Source organism: Papio anubis, chromosome 11 (assembly GCF_008728515.1).
Source record: "Papio anubis isolate 15944 chromosome 11, Panubis1.0, whole genome shotgun sequence".
NCBI classification, from domain to species: domain Eukaryota; kingdom Metazoa; phylum Chordata; class Mammalia; order Primates; family Cercopithecidae; genus Papio; species Papio anubis.
The window spans coordinates 1,520,718-1,534,005 of NC_044986.1; positions in this window are offsets into that span (position 1 = coordinate 1,520,718).

A 13,288-nucleotide genomic window follows, 5' to 3' on the forward strand; every position below is an offset into this window, starting at 1 on the left:
AGTGGCACATGCCTATAGTCCCAGTTACTTGGGAGGCTGAGGTAGGAAGATGCTTGAAGGCAGGAGTTTGAAGTTGCAGTGAACTGTGATCGCACCATTTCACTCCAGCCTGGGCAACAGAGCAAGACCTTCTCTCTCTGTCTCTTTTAAGAGATTGGTCTTGCTCTGTCATCCAGCCTGGAATGTTATGGCACAACCACAGCTCACTGTGGCATTAATCTCCCAGGCTCAAGTGATCCTCCCACCTCAACCTCCCAAGTAGCTGGAACTACAGGTGCATGCCACCACACCCAGCTAACGTATTATTATTATTATTGTAGAGATGGGGGTCTCCCTATGTTGCCCAGGCTGGTCTGGAACTCCTGGCCCCGTGATCTTCCTGCCTTGGCCTTCCAAAGTGCTGGGATTACAGGCTTAAGCCACCACACCTGGCCAATCCTGTCTCTTAAAAATATTTTTTTTTCCCTTGATTCATGGGCTGCCGAATGGATATTGAGTCAGCAGACAAGAAAATTGCATTCATCTGCTTATACATCTCAGTTACCAGATGCATTGTCAGTGAGCACAAATACTTTGAAAGGAGTCTTTCTTTCTGAGCAGTAGGTCTCAACAATGAGCTTAAAACATACAGTAAACTGTGCCATAAACAGATGTGCTGTCATCCAGGCTTTGCTGTTCCATGTATAAAGCACAGGCAGAGTCAATTTCTTGAGGGACCTAGGATTTTTGGAATGGCAAATGAGTATTGGCTTCAACTAAAAGTGACCGGCTTCATTTTCCCCAGCAAGAGTCAGCCTGTCCTTTGAAGCTTCGAAGCCAGCCATCGACTTCTCCTCTCCAGCTATGAAAGTCCTACATGGCCTCTTCTTCCAATACAAGGCTGTTTCATCTGCGTTGCAAATCTCTTGTCTACTGTAGCCACCTTCATCAATGCTCTTAGCCAGATCTTCTGGATAACTGGCTGCAGCTTCTCCATCAGCACTTGCAGCTTCACCTTGCACTTTTATGGAGACGGCTTCTGTCCTTAAACCTCATGCACCAACCTCTGCGAGCTTCAGACTTTTCTTCTGCAGCTTCCTCACCTCTCTCAGCCTTCACAGAGTTGAAGAAACTTAGGGTCTTGCTCTGGATTAGGCTTTGGCTTGAAGGAACACTATGGCTGCTTTGATCTTCCATCCAGACCATTACAACTTTCTCCATATCAGCAATGAGGCTGTTTTGTTTCCTTATCCTTCACATGTTCACTGAAGGGGGACTTTTAATTTCCCTCCAGGACTCTTCCTTGGGCATCCACAACTTGGCTCACTGTTTGGCACAAGGGGCCGAGCTTTCAGCCTGCCTCAGCCTTTCTCAGTAAGTTGAATCATTTCTAGTTTTTGATTTAAAGCGAGAGATGTACACCTCTTCCTTTCACTTGAACACTTAAAGGCCATTGCAAGGTTATTAATTGGCCTCATTTAACAACCCTGCTGTGTCTGCTGTGTCTCAGGGAAGAGGGAGGCCTGAGGAATGGGAGAGAGATGGGGAATGGCTGACTGGTGGAGCAGTCAGAGCACACGGGACATTTATAGATGAAATCCACTGTTTTATATGGGTGTAGTCCACAGTGCCCCGAAACAATGATAATAGGAACATTGAAGATCATTGATCACAGATTCACATAACAGATATAATCATAATGAAAAAGGTTGAAATATTTGTAAAAATACTGAAATGTGACACAGACATGAAGTGAGCACGTGCTGTTGAAAAAAATGTCACTGATGGACTTGCTGGAGGTGGGGTTGCCACAGAATGTTAATTTGTAAAAAATGCGCCCAGCACTGTGGGAGGCTGAGGCGGGCAGATCACAAGGTCAGGAGTTTGAGACCAGCCTGGCCAACATGGTGAAACCCCTTTTCTACTAAAAATACAAAAATTAGCCAGGTGTGGTGGCACATGCCTGTAATCCCAGCTACTCAGGAGGCTAAGGCAGGAGAATCGCTTGAACCCGGGAGGTGGAGGCTGCAGTGAGCCAAGGTCACTCCACTGTTCTCCAGCCTGGGCAACAGAGTGAAACTCCATCTCAAAGAAAAAAAAAATGGCATCTGTGAAGTACAACACATTCATGTATAATAAAACAAGGTGTGGCCAGGCACAGTGGCTCATGCCTGTAATCCCAGCACTTTGGGAGACTGAGGCAGGCGGATCACATTGACAGGAGACCCAGGCCATCCTGGTCAACATGGTGAAACCCCATCTCTACTAAAAATACAAAAATTAGCTGGGCATGGTGGCGTGCACTTGTAATCCCAGCTACTAGGGAGGCTGAGGCAGGAGAATTGCTTGAACCCAGGAGGCAGAGGTTGTGAGCTGAGATTGTGCCACTGTACTCCAGCCTGGCGACAGAGTGAGATTCCGTCTCACTAAATAATAAATAAAACAAGGTATGCCTGTAACACTCTTCGGGTTGGTTAAAGAAGTCAGGTTTGCACATACGCAGCTTTGGAGGACAACCTTACCTGGGCCCAGGGATGTTCAACTGCTCCCACCAGGGAAGAGGCAAAAGCGAGCACACGGTGGCCACCCCACTGGGCCCTTCCCACCCTGTCGTTTGGGGCAAGATCCTCGAGGGGCTGGGGACAGTGGGGAACGGGCAGATGGAGGCGGCCTGTGCAGGGTCCCACCCCACCTGGGGGCCAGGTTTCGCTCAGGGTGCCACAGCCTCCCCAGCCCCGTGCCTCCCTGCAGCCGGGGCACCGTGCTCTGTGCACCTCACACCCAGCAGGTCCAGTTTCTAAACTCTGCTGCTAAAGCCTGCCTGGGCGGGAGAGGGAATGGGTCTGCCTTCCTCACAGCAGGTGGGCTCTTGCCTTCCCAACAACAGTACGGGGCCTACTCTCCCACAGCAAGTGTGGGCTCTGCCTTCCCTGACAGCAGCTGTGCTTCCCTGGAGTATGGATCCGGGAGGGGCACCTGGAAGGCATGCCCGGGGATGGCAACGTGGCACTGGCTTCTCACAGTGGTTTCTGGAACTTTGCTTGGAAAATCGTTCCTTACAGAGATTCAAATGCCATGCCTGCATAGAAGAGAAATCTGTCAGAAATTACTCAACGAGGGGGGCATCCCTGTGTGCAGTCTGATGGGGAGGGAGCCAGAGAGGGAGAAAACTGTTAGAAACAGTGAAGCAGGCGGGGGCAACGGTTGTTCTTCCCCATTTTGGATCCCCAAGTTCAGCGTTAGGGGACTCTGTGGCATGTGTCTGTTGTCGGGGAGGGGCTGTGTGTGCGGATGAGGCCCAGGGCTACAGCTTCAGCAGGCTGGCTTCCTGTACTGCAGCGGCTGAAACACAGGAGTCCAGGGTGGGGGATTGGGGGTGGGGGAGGACCCGGGAGGGGTAAAGGGGATTGGGGGTGGGGAGGATTAGGGGAGTGGGGAGGATTGGGGTGGGGACTATCAAAAGATCGAAATCGAAGAAAAGTCAAAAAATAAAATCTAAAGTCAAAAGATCAAAATCAAATCCCGAAGCGTCAAAATCAAAATCAAAAATCAAAAGAAACTCGAAATCGAAAATCCGTCAAAAACAAAATCGAAAAAATCAAAGTAAAGCTCAGAATCGTAATCAAAATTCGAAGTCAAAATAAAATCAAAAATCAAAAAATCATCGGCGGCGCTCAAGAATCGGAAATCGAAAAAATCAAAAACTTTCAAAAAGCACAAAATCAGGTTTGGGGCGGGTTGGGTTGCAGGTTGATTGGGGTTGAGCCTAGAGTAGAATCTGAAAGTGAGAGACTAGGGAGGTGCAGAAAGAGTTTCTGGGGGTCTGGGGAGGTAGAGGGGCCTGGGGGTGGGGCTGGGAGGGAGGAGCCCTGAGGTAGGAGGTTCACAGGGGGTGTGCCAGGAGCCTGGAGGTGGGGAGTTCTAGAGGTGAAGGGAGCTCTTTTGGGGTTTTAATTGCAATATTCAACTCCTCTACCTTGCAGAGGAGATATATTTATCATGGTCGATACATATATCGCCTTTGTTTCAAGCCAACACACCACCTGTGCAGACTGAGCTGCTGTGAATGCCTCCGTTGGTCTGTGAGAGTGGTGTGTGGGAGCAGTGTCTGGTCACCATGAGATGCCTGCTCCCCTCACAAGTGGCTGTTGGTGACCCAGCGGGGGCATTTTCTCCGAATACCTGCGTGTGGTTCTGTGTCCTGTTTACGCGTGGAGTCTGGCTTACCGGCGAAGGCTGCTGATTTTCCCCTGCGTTTCTGTCTTCTCATCCGTGTAAGGGGTGTCAGCTAAGAACTCCGCTTGCAGAGGAAGCAGGATGGCTGAGCTGCTTTCAGATGCAGCAGCATAAACACAGGGGATCCTTACTGGGCACAGGGGGGCCTTATGAGACACAGGGGTCCTTACCTGACACAGGGGTCCTTACCGGACACAGGGGATCCTTAGCAGACACGGTAGGTTCTTACCAAACATGGGGGTCCTTACGGGACTGGGGGTTCTTACCAAACATAAGGGTTCTTACTGGACACAGGGGAGCTCTGCCGGGCAGCCCAGCTGCTCCTGGTTCCTGGGTAGCGTGGATGCTGTTGCGGGCGTCGGACGAGATAAAGGTCTGTGCCAGGGAAAGATGAAGACAGAATTGCTGGCCAGTGGACTGACTGGGTTTAAAGTGTCTAAAGGAGTGACTGGATCCTGAAGTGGGAGGGACCCAGACGCCCATGGATGACAGCTGATGTCCACTCACGCCAGCGAGCTGCCTTCAGAAGGGGCTGCTGCCCGGGTGGTGGCCTCTGGCTTCCCGCAGGTGCCAACACCTACCTGCTGGGTGCCTGAGGAGCCTGGGGAGTCCAGTGCCCGACTCACAGTGACGAAGATGGGCCCTGATCAGGGTTGGTTTGAGCAGACACTGTCTCCTAGTCTCCTGCCCTGGGGTCCTCCTGGCCCCTCTCCCTCCCTCAACCCTTGGACCAGTATGTCTTGGGATGTGGCCGTACCGCTGTGGGGCCCGAGACCCTTTCAGGGGACTCAGAAGGTAAAATCTACATTCACAACGACACTCGGTGATATTTGCTGGGTTCATAGTGTTGGTATTACAGGGATGTGGCAAAAGCTGCTCCAAAGTCATAGAACTGCCGGTGCCTGCACAGGAAATGGGCAATGGCCAGGCCTGGGCGGGCAGTGCCTGCCCCAGGGTCTCTCCCAGAGTCTCTCCCAGCGTCTCTCCCCAGAGTCTCCCAGCGTCTCTCCCAGAGTCTCCCAGGGTCTCCCCCAGGGCCTCCCCCAGGGTCTCCCCAGAGTCTCTCCCAGGGTCTCCCCGGGTCTCTCCTCCAGTGTCCCTTCCTCAGTGCCACCCTCTCAATGTCTTTGCTCTCAGAGATAAACAAAAAGCCACCTTCACTTATAAATGTCCTTGATGAGGCAGGGAAAGTATTATTTTTTGAATCTCAATCGTTGACCACACATCCTGTTAATATTCTTTTAACAAAACGGGACACACCCCGTCAGGCTTCAGCTAACGCGAGAATGGTGATGCCTGGAGGAGGAGAGAGTGTGCTCGGCTTTGAGCTGGGAGTTGAACTCGCTGCTTTTCTTCTTAATCCAACACTATTTCTATTTGAAAGAATGACTGAGGGAAAACTGTCGTTACCCAGGCCTCAGTGCTGGGTATATACTTTCTCAAAAATGAGCAAAGTGAACTTGTCACTTTGAGGAAAACACTGACAGCATTTGGTGCTAATGATGAAATCTGAACTTTCAGACAAAAATTAGAATTTTGGATAACTGGTGTCTGTCGCTGTCTCTGACAGTTTCCCAATATTTAACAGCCTTTCCAGCGGGGTTACTGGTGATTTGAAAATATGTGATCTTTTGATATTGAATATAAAATGTGCCAGTTGGACGCCAGGAGCAGCCCTCAAGGAAGCTTCACCAGGAGGCTTAGCTCAGTGGGCGTGGTCTGAGCTGGGTCTTGAGGGTTGCATAGGAGTCCAGTAGACAGACACAGAGAGAAAGGCGAGGAGAAGGGCCTTTGAGCAATGAAGGTGCCTCATTCACTGAGCTGGTATTTCCAAATGGCCAGCGCACGATGTTATAAAATCATGCACACGAGAAAAAGTTCCACACAGAGTGTGAGACAGAACCATGGAGCTTGGCACACAGAGGAGAGCCGGCCCAATGATGTGGGCCAGATCCTAGCTAACCGTTAGCACACCAGCCACAGTGACCTCAGCGGTCTTTATAGCGCTCTTCCCTTTGCTAACCACACATCGCTGCGAGGATGCATTTTCTTCAAAAATTACAACCAAAATAACATATAGAAGATTGAATATGAACCAGTTATGGGAATGTAACTGTCCTCTATTAAGCCAGAAATTAAAGAGACTGATACATGTTTATCTGCCTACATTTTGTAATACATACGTGTTATACACATAAATACATACACATATAAAATGTCCTCCTCACTAGTTTTTTTTATTTGAAAAATCTAGTTAGATTTTATAAAAATGTTATGTCAACATAGGATGAGTTCATAATGCTAATTTTAAATGAACCAATCAATCAATATTGACAATTTTCTGGAATTTACCACATGGCATATATTGATAGATCTAAGCCATGTAAACCAAGGCTCTTTGAAGTCCTTACTCATTTTTCAAAGTGTAAAGTTTGAGACCTGCTGACAGGGGAGGCTGTCTGCAAGCCTGGTGGCCTGGGATCACGGCTCCCCGGCTGGAGTTGAGGGGAAGCAGGTGAGTCTGAACAGAGGCTAGCCGCACTCTGCACACAGTGGGTATTGAGTACAAAGCTGGTAACTGCTTGAGCAAACTTCCCTCCCAGAAAGGAGGCCTGGCACCCAAGGCACCTGCTGTGGACATGGTGGTCTCTCTCCAGAGCGAGGGTCCTGTGAGCAGCTCTGTGGCTCTCCTCTCCCATCCCATCCCAGCTGGGCCACCAGCTCACTGTGGGCCATGGCTTTTCTCGGAGCAGATCTTTCTGTCCATCTGGGGCTGAATGTTTGTATTTTCAGGGGCACCTGCTGTATGCAGCATCTGCTAAAGCCCAAATTTTGACAGACGTCCGTATCAGCCAGGAAGGGCTGGTTACCAGCTCAGCCTTCGAAGAAAGAATAAACAAAATATGTCTACATTTTCTCTTGGCGAATTAGTACCTTTGAAAGCAGACGGCTGCTATTCTTTCTTGCTGCTTTGAACTCGCTTCATAATAAGGAAACGCTCACTATATTCTTCACAGTCGTCGCTGTTAGACTGTCTCCTTCGGGAATTGTTAAAACGGACTTTCCACGGCAGTCATTGGCCAGCTTTGGTTCTTTATTTCTTATTTGATGGACACCCATGTAAATAACACACTGCAGTTTGCAAACAGATATATGCTATTTACATACTAAAGAGTATTTGCGCGCCCACCCCTGAAGCTCGTCTACGCTGCCCATGGAGTTCAGTTCTGCACAGACACTAGGATGTACGTTTAGAACTTGGTCCTGTTAAATCCACCGGGGTCTCGGCAGCTTGACTTGCATGGCGAGGCCTCGCTTAATTCCAAAGAATGGCCACACTTCTCATTGTGATGTGGCAATTTATGCTGCATCTAAGGCTCAGATCTTTTGGCCTCATTTGAATTACTTGCATTTTGTGTTGCTGGTGCGGGGACTCAGGGTTAATGTCTGAAAGTGCATTTGGATCTTGCTAGGGAGAATCCCAGCCACTACCTGCTGCGGGGGGTGGGGGGGTGGAGATGGGGGTGCACAGAGGCATTGCACGGGCAGCCCAGGAACGGGGGCTCCCAAGCACTGGGAGTGGGATGTTCTCATGCCGGGCACGGCCTCCAGTGCTTCCTGAGACTGCGTCGTGCGTCTTCCTAAGACTAAGACTCTGTGGTGCGCCCAGGGTGGGAGGGCCCGACTCCTCCTTCTCCTCAAGACCTAAATATGCCCACTTTGCTGTAAGACTGTGAGCACCCAACCCTCATTCTGAAGGCTCATACCTTGAATGGTTTTTTCCTAGTGGTGTCTTCTCAGTCAATACTGTGTATTCATACCGTGTAACCAGCCATGGAGTTGGTAAAACTGTCAAGCACGGTTCTCGTTCACAAGGAACTTACAGTCTTGAGGGGAGGTAAGCCTCAACCAGAAACATCACAGACTGTTGTGGTCTAAGCCACTATTTGGCAATTCAGCGTCCAGGACACGCAGAGCACAGTGGCCAGGAGAACAGAGCGGCCCTCAAGGAAGCTTCACCAGGGGAGGCTTAGCTCAGTGGGCATGGTCTGAGCTGGGTCTTGAGGGTTGCATAGGAGTCCAGTAGACGGACACAGAGAGAAAGGCGAGGAGAAGGGGCTTTGAGCAATGAAGGTGCAGAGGCGGGACAGCAGAAAGGCCGGGATGCGTAGGGTGGGGATGTGTGTTGGAAGCAGAGTGGACGTGGCCAGTGGGAACTTAGGAGAGTCACGTCGGACAGAAAGGCCTGGCCTGACGCCGTGGAACAGGTCAGCAGATTGGGTTGGCCTCTCTGCCAACTCCCATGGGGTTATCGTCTTTTCTCTTTTGATGGTTTTGGGACCTTCTCAAGTTTCATTGTGATGTGTGTCCAGGTGTGAACTTCTTTTTATTTATCTTACTTGGAATTGGTTTGGCTTCTTAGATCTGCAGATTAGTCTTTTATTGGTTCTGGGATTCTTATCCCTTAACCATTTAACTATCACCTCTGCCCGTTTTCTTTCCCCTCTCCTTCTGGAACTTCAGTTAGACATTATGTTGTTCTGTGCAGGAAATGCACGAGTGTAGAAGAAAAGGCACACACAATACTTTTAGGAGAAAACAGCCTTTATCTCAAGTATATGGCAATACAGATATAATAAACAAATCATATAATCAGCAAATGACATAATAAGCGAATTGCAATGGGAAGGGGAGAAGGGAAAAGATATAGCTCTTCTGTAACGAGTTGTTTGGCATGAGGCGCAGTCACGAGGGCCCTTTGCGACTGGGCTCAAGGAACACAAAAGGATCAACTCGTTTTTGCGATTATCTATTGTTTTTCAATAGCTAACGTGTAGGAATGGATTGAAATAGGGATTTCTCCGAAACAGCGCTGGATGAATGCCTCAAGGGGCTCACACAACCTGTTTCGGGACTTGGTGACCATTGTTTGTGTCCATGTCCAATTGAGTTCACATTTGATATTTAACTTTTCCTCCACGTGTGTTAGGCTTTATTCTTCATGTGTTTTAGTTTCTATTTAAATATTTGCATGTTTTTGGTTCTTTGTGTTTTGTTCTGGATCATTTCTTCACATCTGTGTTCTAGTTTACTAATTCTCCCTTCAGTCGTGTTTAATTTGTTGACAAACCCATCCATCAAATTTTACATTTTAGTTATCCTTTCAATTCTCAGAATTCTGTTTTTTCCCAATTAGGTTGTTGTTTTAATATTGGTCATTGCTCATATTTTGGAATTTTATTTCATTTCTTTAAACATGTTAAACATATTTCTTTTCCATTTTGTATTCCATAATTCAATTTTGAAATATTTGTATGATTGATTATTGTTTCTGCTGAATCTTTTTCCTGGTAACTTATGTCTTTGTGGATTTGTGAGTTTTGACTGTAAGCTCATATTTTTTGGAAGTTTATGTGCCAAATTTTTTTCTCTCAACTTTTTTTTTTTTTTTTTGAGACAGAGACTCACTTTGTTGCCCAGGCTGGAGTGCAGTAGCTTGATCTTGGCTCACTGCAACCTCTACCTCCCAGGTTCAAGCAATTCTCCTACCTCAGCCTCCTGAGTAGCTGAGATTATAGTCAAGTGCCACCACACCTGGCTAAAGTTTGTATTTTTAGTACAGACGGGGTTTCACCATTTTGGCCAGGCTGGTCTCGAACTCCTGACTTCGGGTGATCCACCCACCTCAGCCCCTCAAAGTGCTGGGATTAAAGGTGTGAGCCACCACACTTGGCCTCTCTCAACTTTTATTTTAGATACAGGGGGTCCACGCGCAGGTCTATTACATGGGAATATTGCAGTCAGTTAGTGAGCGTAAGTACCCAATAGGTAGTTTTTACCCATTTCCCCCTCACTCGTTCCCCCATCTAGTAGTTTGCAGTGTCTGTTATTCCCATATTTATGTCCATGGGTACTCAGTGTTTAGCTCCGGCGTATAAGTGAGAACATGTGGTATTTGGTTTTCTGTCCCTGTGTTAATTCACTTAGGATTATGGCCTCCAACTCCATCCATGTTGCTGCAAAGGACATGATTTCCTTCTTTTTTCATGACTGCATAGTATTCCATGGTGTACACATACCGCATTTTCTTTATTCAATCCACAGTTGATGGGCACCTAGGTTGATTCTATGGATTTGCTATTGTGAATAACATGGCGATGAACACACAAGTGTGTGTGTTTTTTGGTATAATGATCTATTTTCCTTTGAGTATATGCCCAGCAACAGGACTGCTGGGTCCAATGGTAGCTCTGTTTTAAGTCTTTGAGAAATCTCCAAACCGATTTCCACAGTGGCTGGACTAATTTACACTCCCACCAACAGTGTATAAGGGTTTCCTTTTCTTCACAGTCTCGTCAACAACTGTTATTTTTTGACTTTTTAATAGTTGCCATTCTGGCTGATTTGAGACAGTTTCTCATTGTGGTTCTGACTTGCATGTCTCTGATGATCAGTGATGATGAGCATTTTTTATGTTTGTTGGCTGCTTGTGTGTTTTCTTTTGAGAAGTATCTGTTTATGTCCTTTGTCCATTTTTAAATGGAGTTATTTGTTTTTTACTTGTTAATTTATTTAAGTTCCCTGTATATTCTGGATATTAGACCTTTGTCAGACGCATACTTTGTCAATATTTTCCCTCATCCCGTAGGTGTCTGTTTAGTGTATTGATGCTTCATTTTGTTGTGCAGATGCTCTTTAGTAAATTAGTCCCTACTGTCAATTTTTGTTTTTGTCGCAATTGTTATTGGGGATTTAGTAAAAAGTTCTTTGCTAAGGCCAGAGTCAAGAAGGGAGACTATTTCCTAGGTTTTCTTCAAGAATTTTTATTGTTTGAAGTCTTAGAATTAAATCTTTAATTCATCTTGAGCTAATTTTTGTATAGGGTGAAACGTGAGGGTCCAGTTTTATTTTTCTGCATATGGCTAACCGGTTATCCCAGCACCATGTATTGAATAGGGAGTCCTTTCCTCATTGCTTCTTTTTGTCATCCTTGTCAAAGACCATATAGTTATAAGTGTGAGGCTTATTTCTGACTTTCTATTCTGTTCCATTGGTCCATGTGTCTGTTTTTGTACCGGTACCATGCTGTTTTGGTTACTACATCCTTAGAGTATAGTTTGAAGTTGGGTAATATGATGCCTCCAGCTTTGTTCTTTTTACTTAGGGTTGCTTTGGTTATTTGGGCTTTTTTTTTTTTTTTTTTTTTGTTCTTTATGTGAAGTTTAGCATAGATTTTTAAAACAATTCTGTGAAGAATGACGTTGGTAGTTTGATACGAATAGCAATGAATCTATAAATTGCTTTGGACAGCATGTCCATTTTAACAGTATTGATTCTTCCAGTCCATGAACATGAATTTTTTTTCCATTTACTTGTGTTGTTTCTGATTTCTTTCAGCAGTACTTTGTAGTTCTCTTTGTAGAGATCTTTCACCTCCTTGGTTAGCTGTATTCCTAGGTATCTCATTTTCCTTGTGGCCATTGTAAACAGGATTGTGTTCTTGATTTGATTCTCAACTTCGACATTATTGGTGTAGAGAAATGCTACTGATTTTTGTGCATTGATTTTGTATCCTGAAATTTTACTGAGCTAGTTTATCAGGTCTAATAGCCTTTTGGTGGAGTTTAGGATTTTCTAGGTATAGAATCATATCATTAGCAAAGAGGGAGAGTTTGACTTCTTCTTTTCCTATTTCCTATTTTGATGCCTTTTATTTCTTTCTCTTGCCTGATTGCTGTGGCTAGGACTTCCTTTGCCTTTTTTTTTTCTTTTTTTGAAGCCAGAATGGAAGGTGGGTTTCTTAATCAAAATTTGGCCTTGTTTTATTTATTTATGTTGACAACTGCTTTCACATGGATTTTGGTCTTTGAGAATCCCTTACTTTCTTGCCAATCATTAATGCATTTAAAAGCTGTTTTCAGTATATTTCAGCATTTTAAATTGTTTTCAGGAGGAAATAGGGTTCCTGATTTGTTGCCTTGCTGGAAATGAACACCTGCCCATTCTCTTTAACCTGGAGTTTCTTTTCTTTCTACACAGAGAACTAATTTTTTAATTTTTATTTTGTTAAAATCAGCTTTACTGAGGCATAATTTACATAACAGAAATTCAGCTATTTGCTGTTCATTGTTTAATACATCTTGACAAATTTCTAGATTTACCTAACTACCACCACAATCAACATAAAGAATATTCTCACCACTCCCAAAAGTTCTCTGTTTGCAGTCAATTCCCTCCTCCAGTTCCTGACTCCAGGCCCCCACTCTTCTGTGTATGTCACTATTGCTTTGCCTGCTATAGATTTCTGTATACTTGAGGTCATGTGGTATGGACCCTCTTGTGTTGCAGTCTTTCCCTTAGCATAATTGAAAGAGATTTATCTGTGTTGTGCTTTATCAGAAGTTTATTTCTTTTCATTCTAAACAGCATTTTATTGATATAGGTATCTATGGGGGGTTTGGCTCCCATGATTCTAGAGGCTGAGAAGTCCAACGGCAGGCTGTCTGCCTGCCTAGAGACCCTGGGATGAAGGCAGCATGGCTCAGGGCAAGGCCAAAGGCCTTGAAACTGGGGAAGCTGGTGGTGTAATTCTCAGTGCAAGGCTGAAGGCCGGAGAACCTGAGGGGCTGCTGGTGTGCACCCTGGAGTTCAAAAGCCAGGGGGCTGGAGTTCTATGTCCAAGGACAGGAGAAAAGGAGAGTCCCAGCTCCAGGAGGGAGAGGAATTCAACTATCCTCTGCCTTTTCTGTCCTCTCCAGGCAGCTGAGGGGCATTGAGAGAGGTGAGAGGTGCCACCACACTGAGGGCAGATCTTCCCTGCTGAGTCCATCCAGACTCACATGGGAAGCTTCTCCAGAAACAGCCTCCCAGACACGCAGATGGAACGCTTTACCAGTTCTCCAGGAGCCTCTCAATCCAGGTGCGTTGACACCCAGAGTCAAGCTTCACAAGCACCTTTGTTGAGATTAGTGGCCCGCACAGGCATGGCCTTCCCTGGAGCCTATCCTGTTGCGTTGTCTGTGCCTGTCCTTGTGCCCACACCCTCTTGTCTGGGTGCCACAGCTTCATAGCT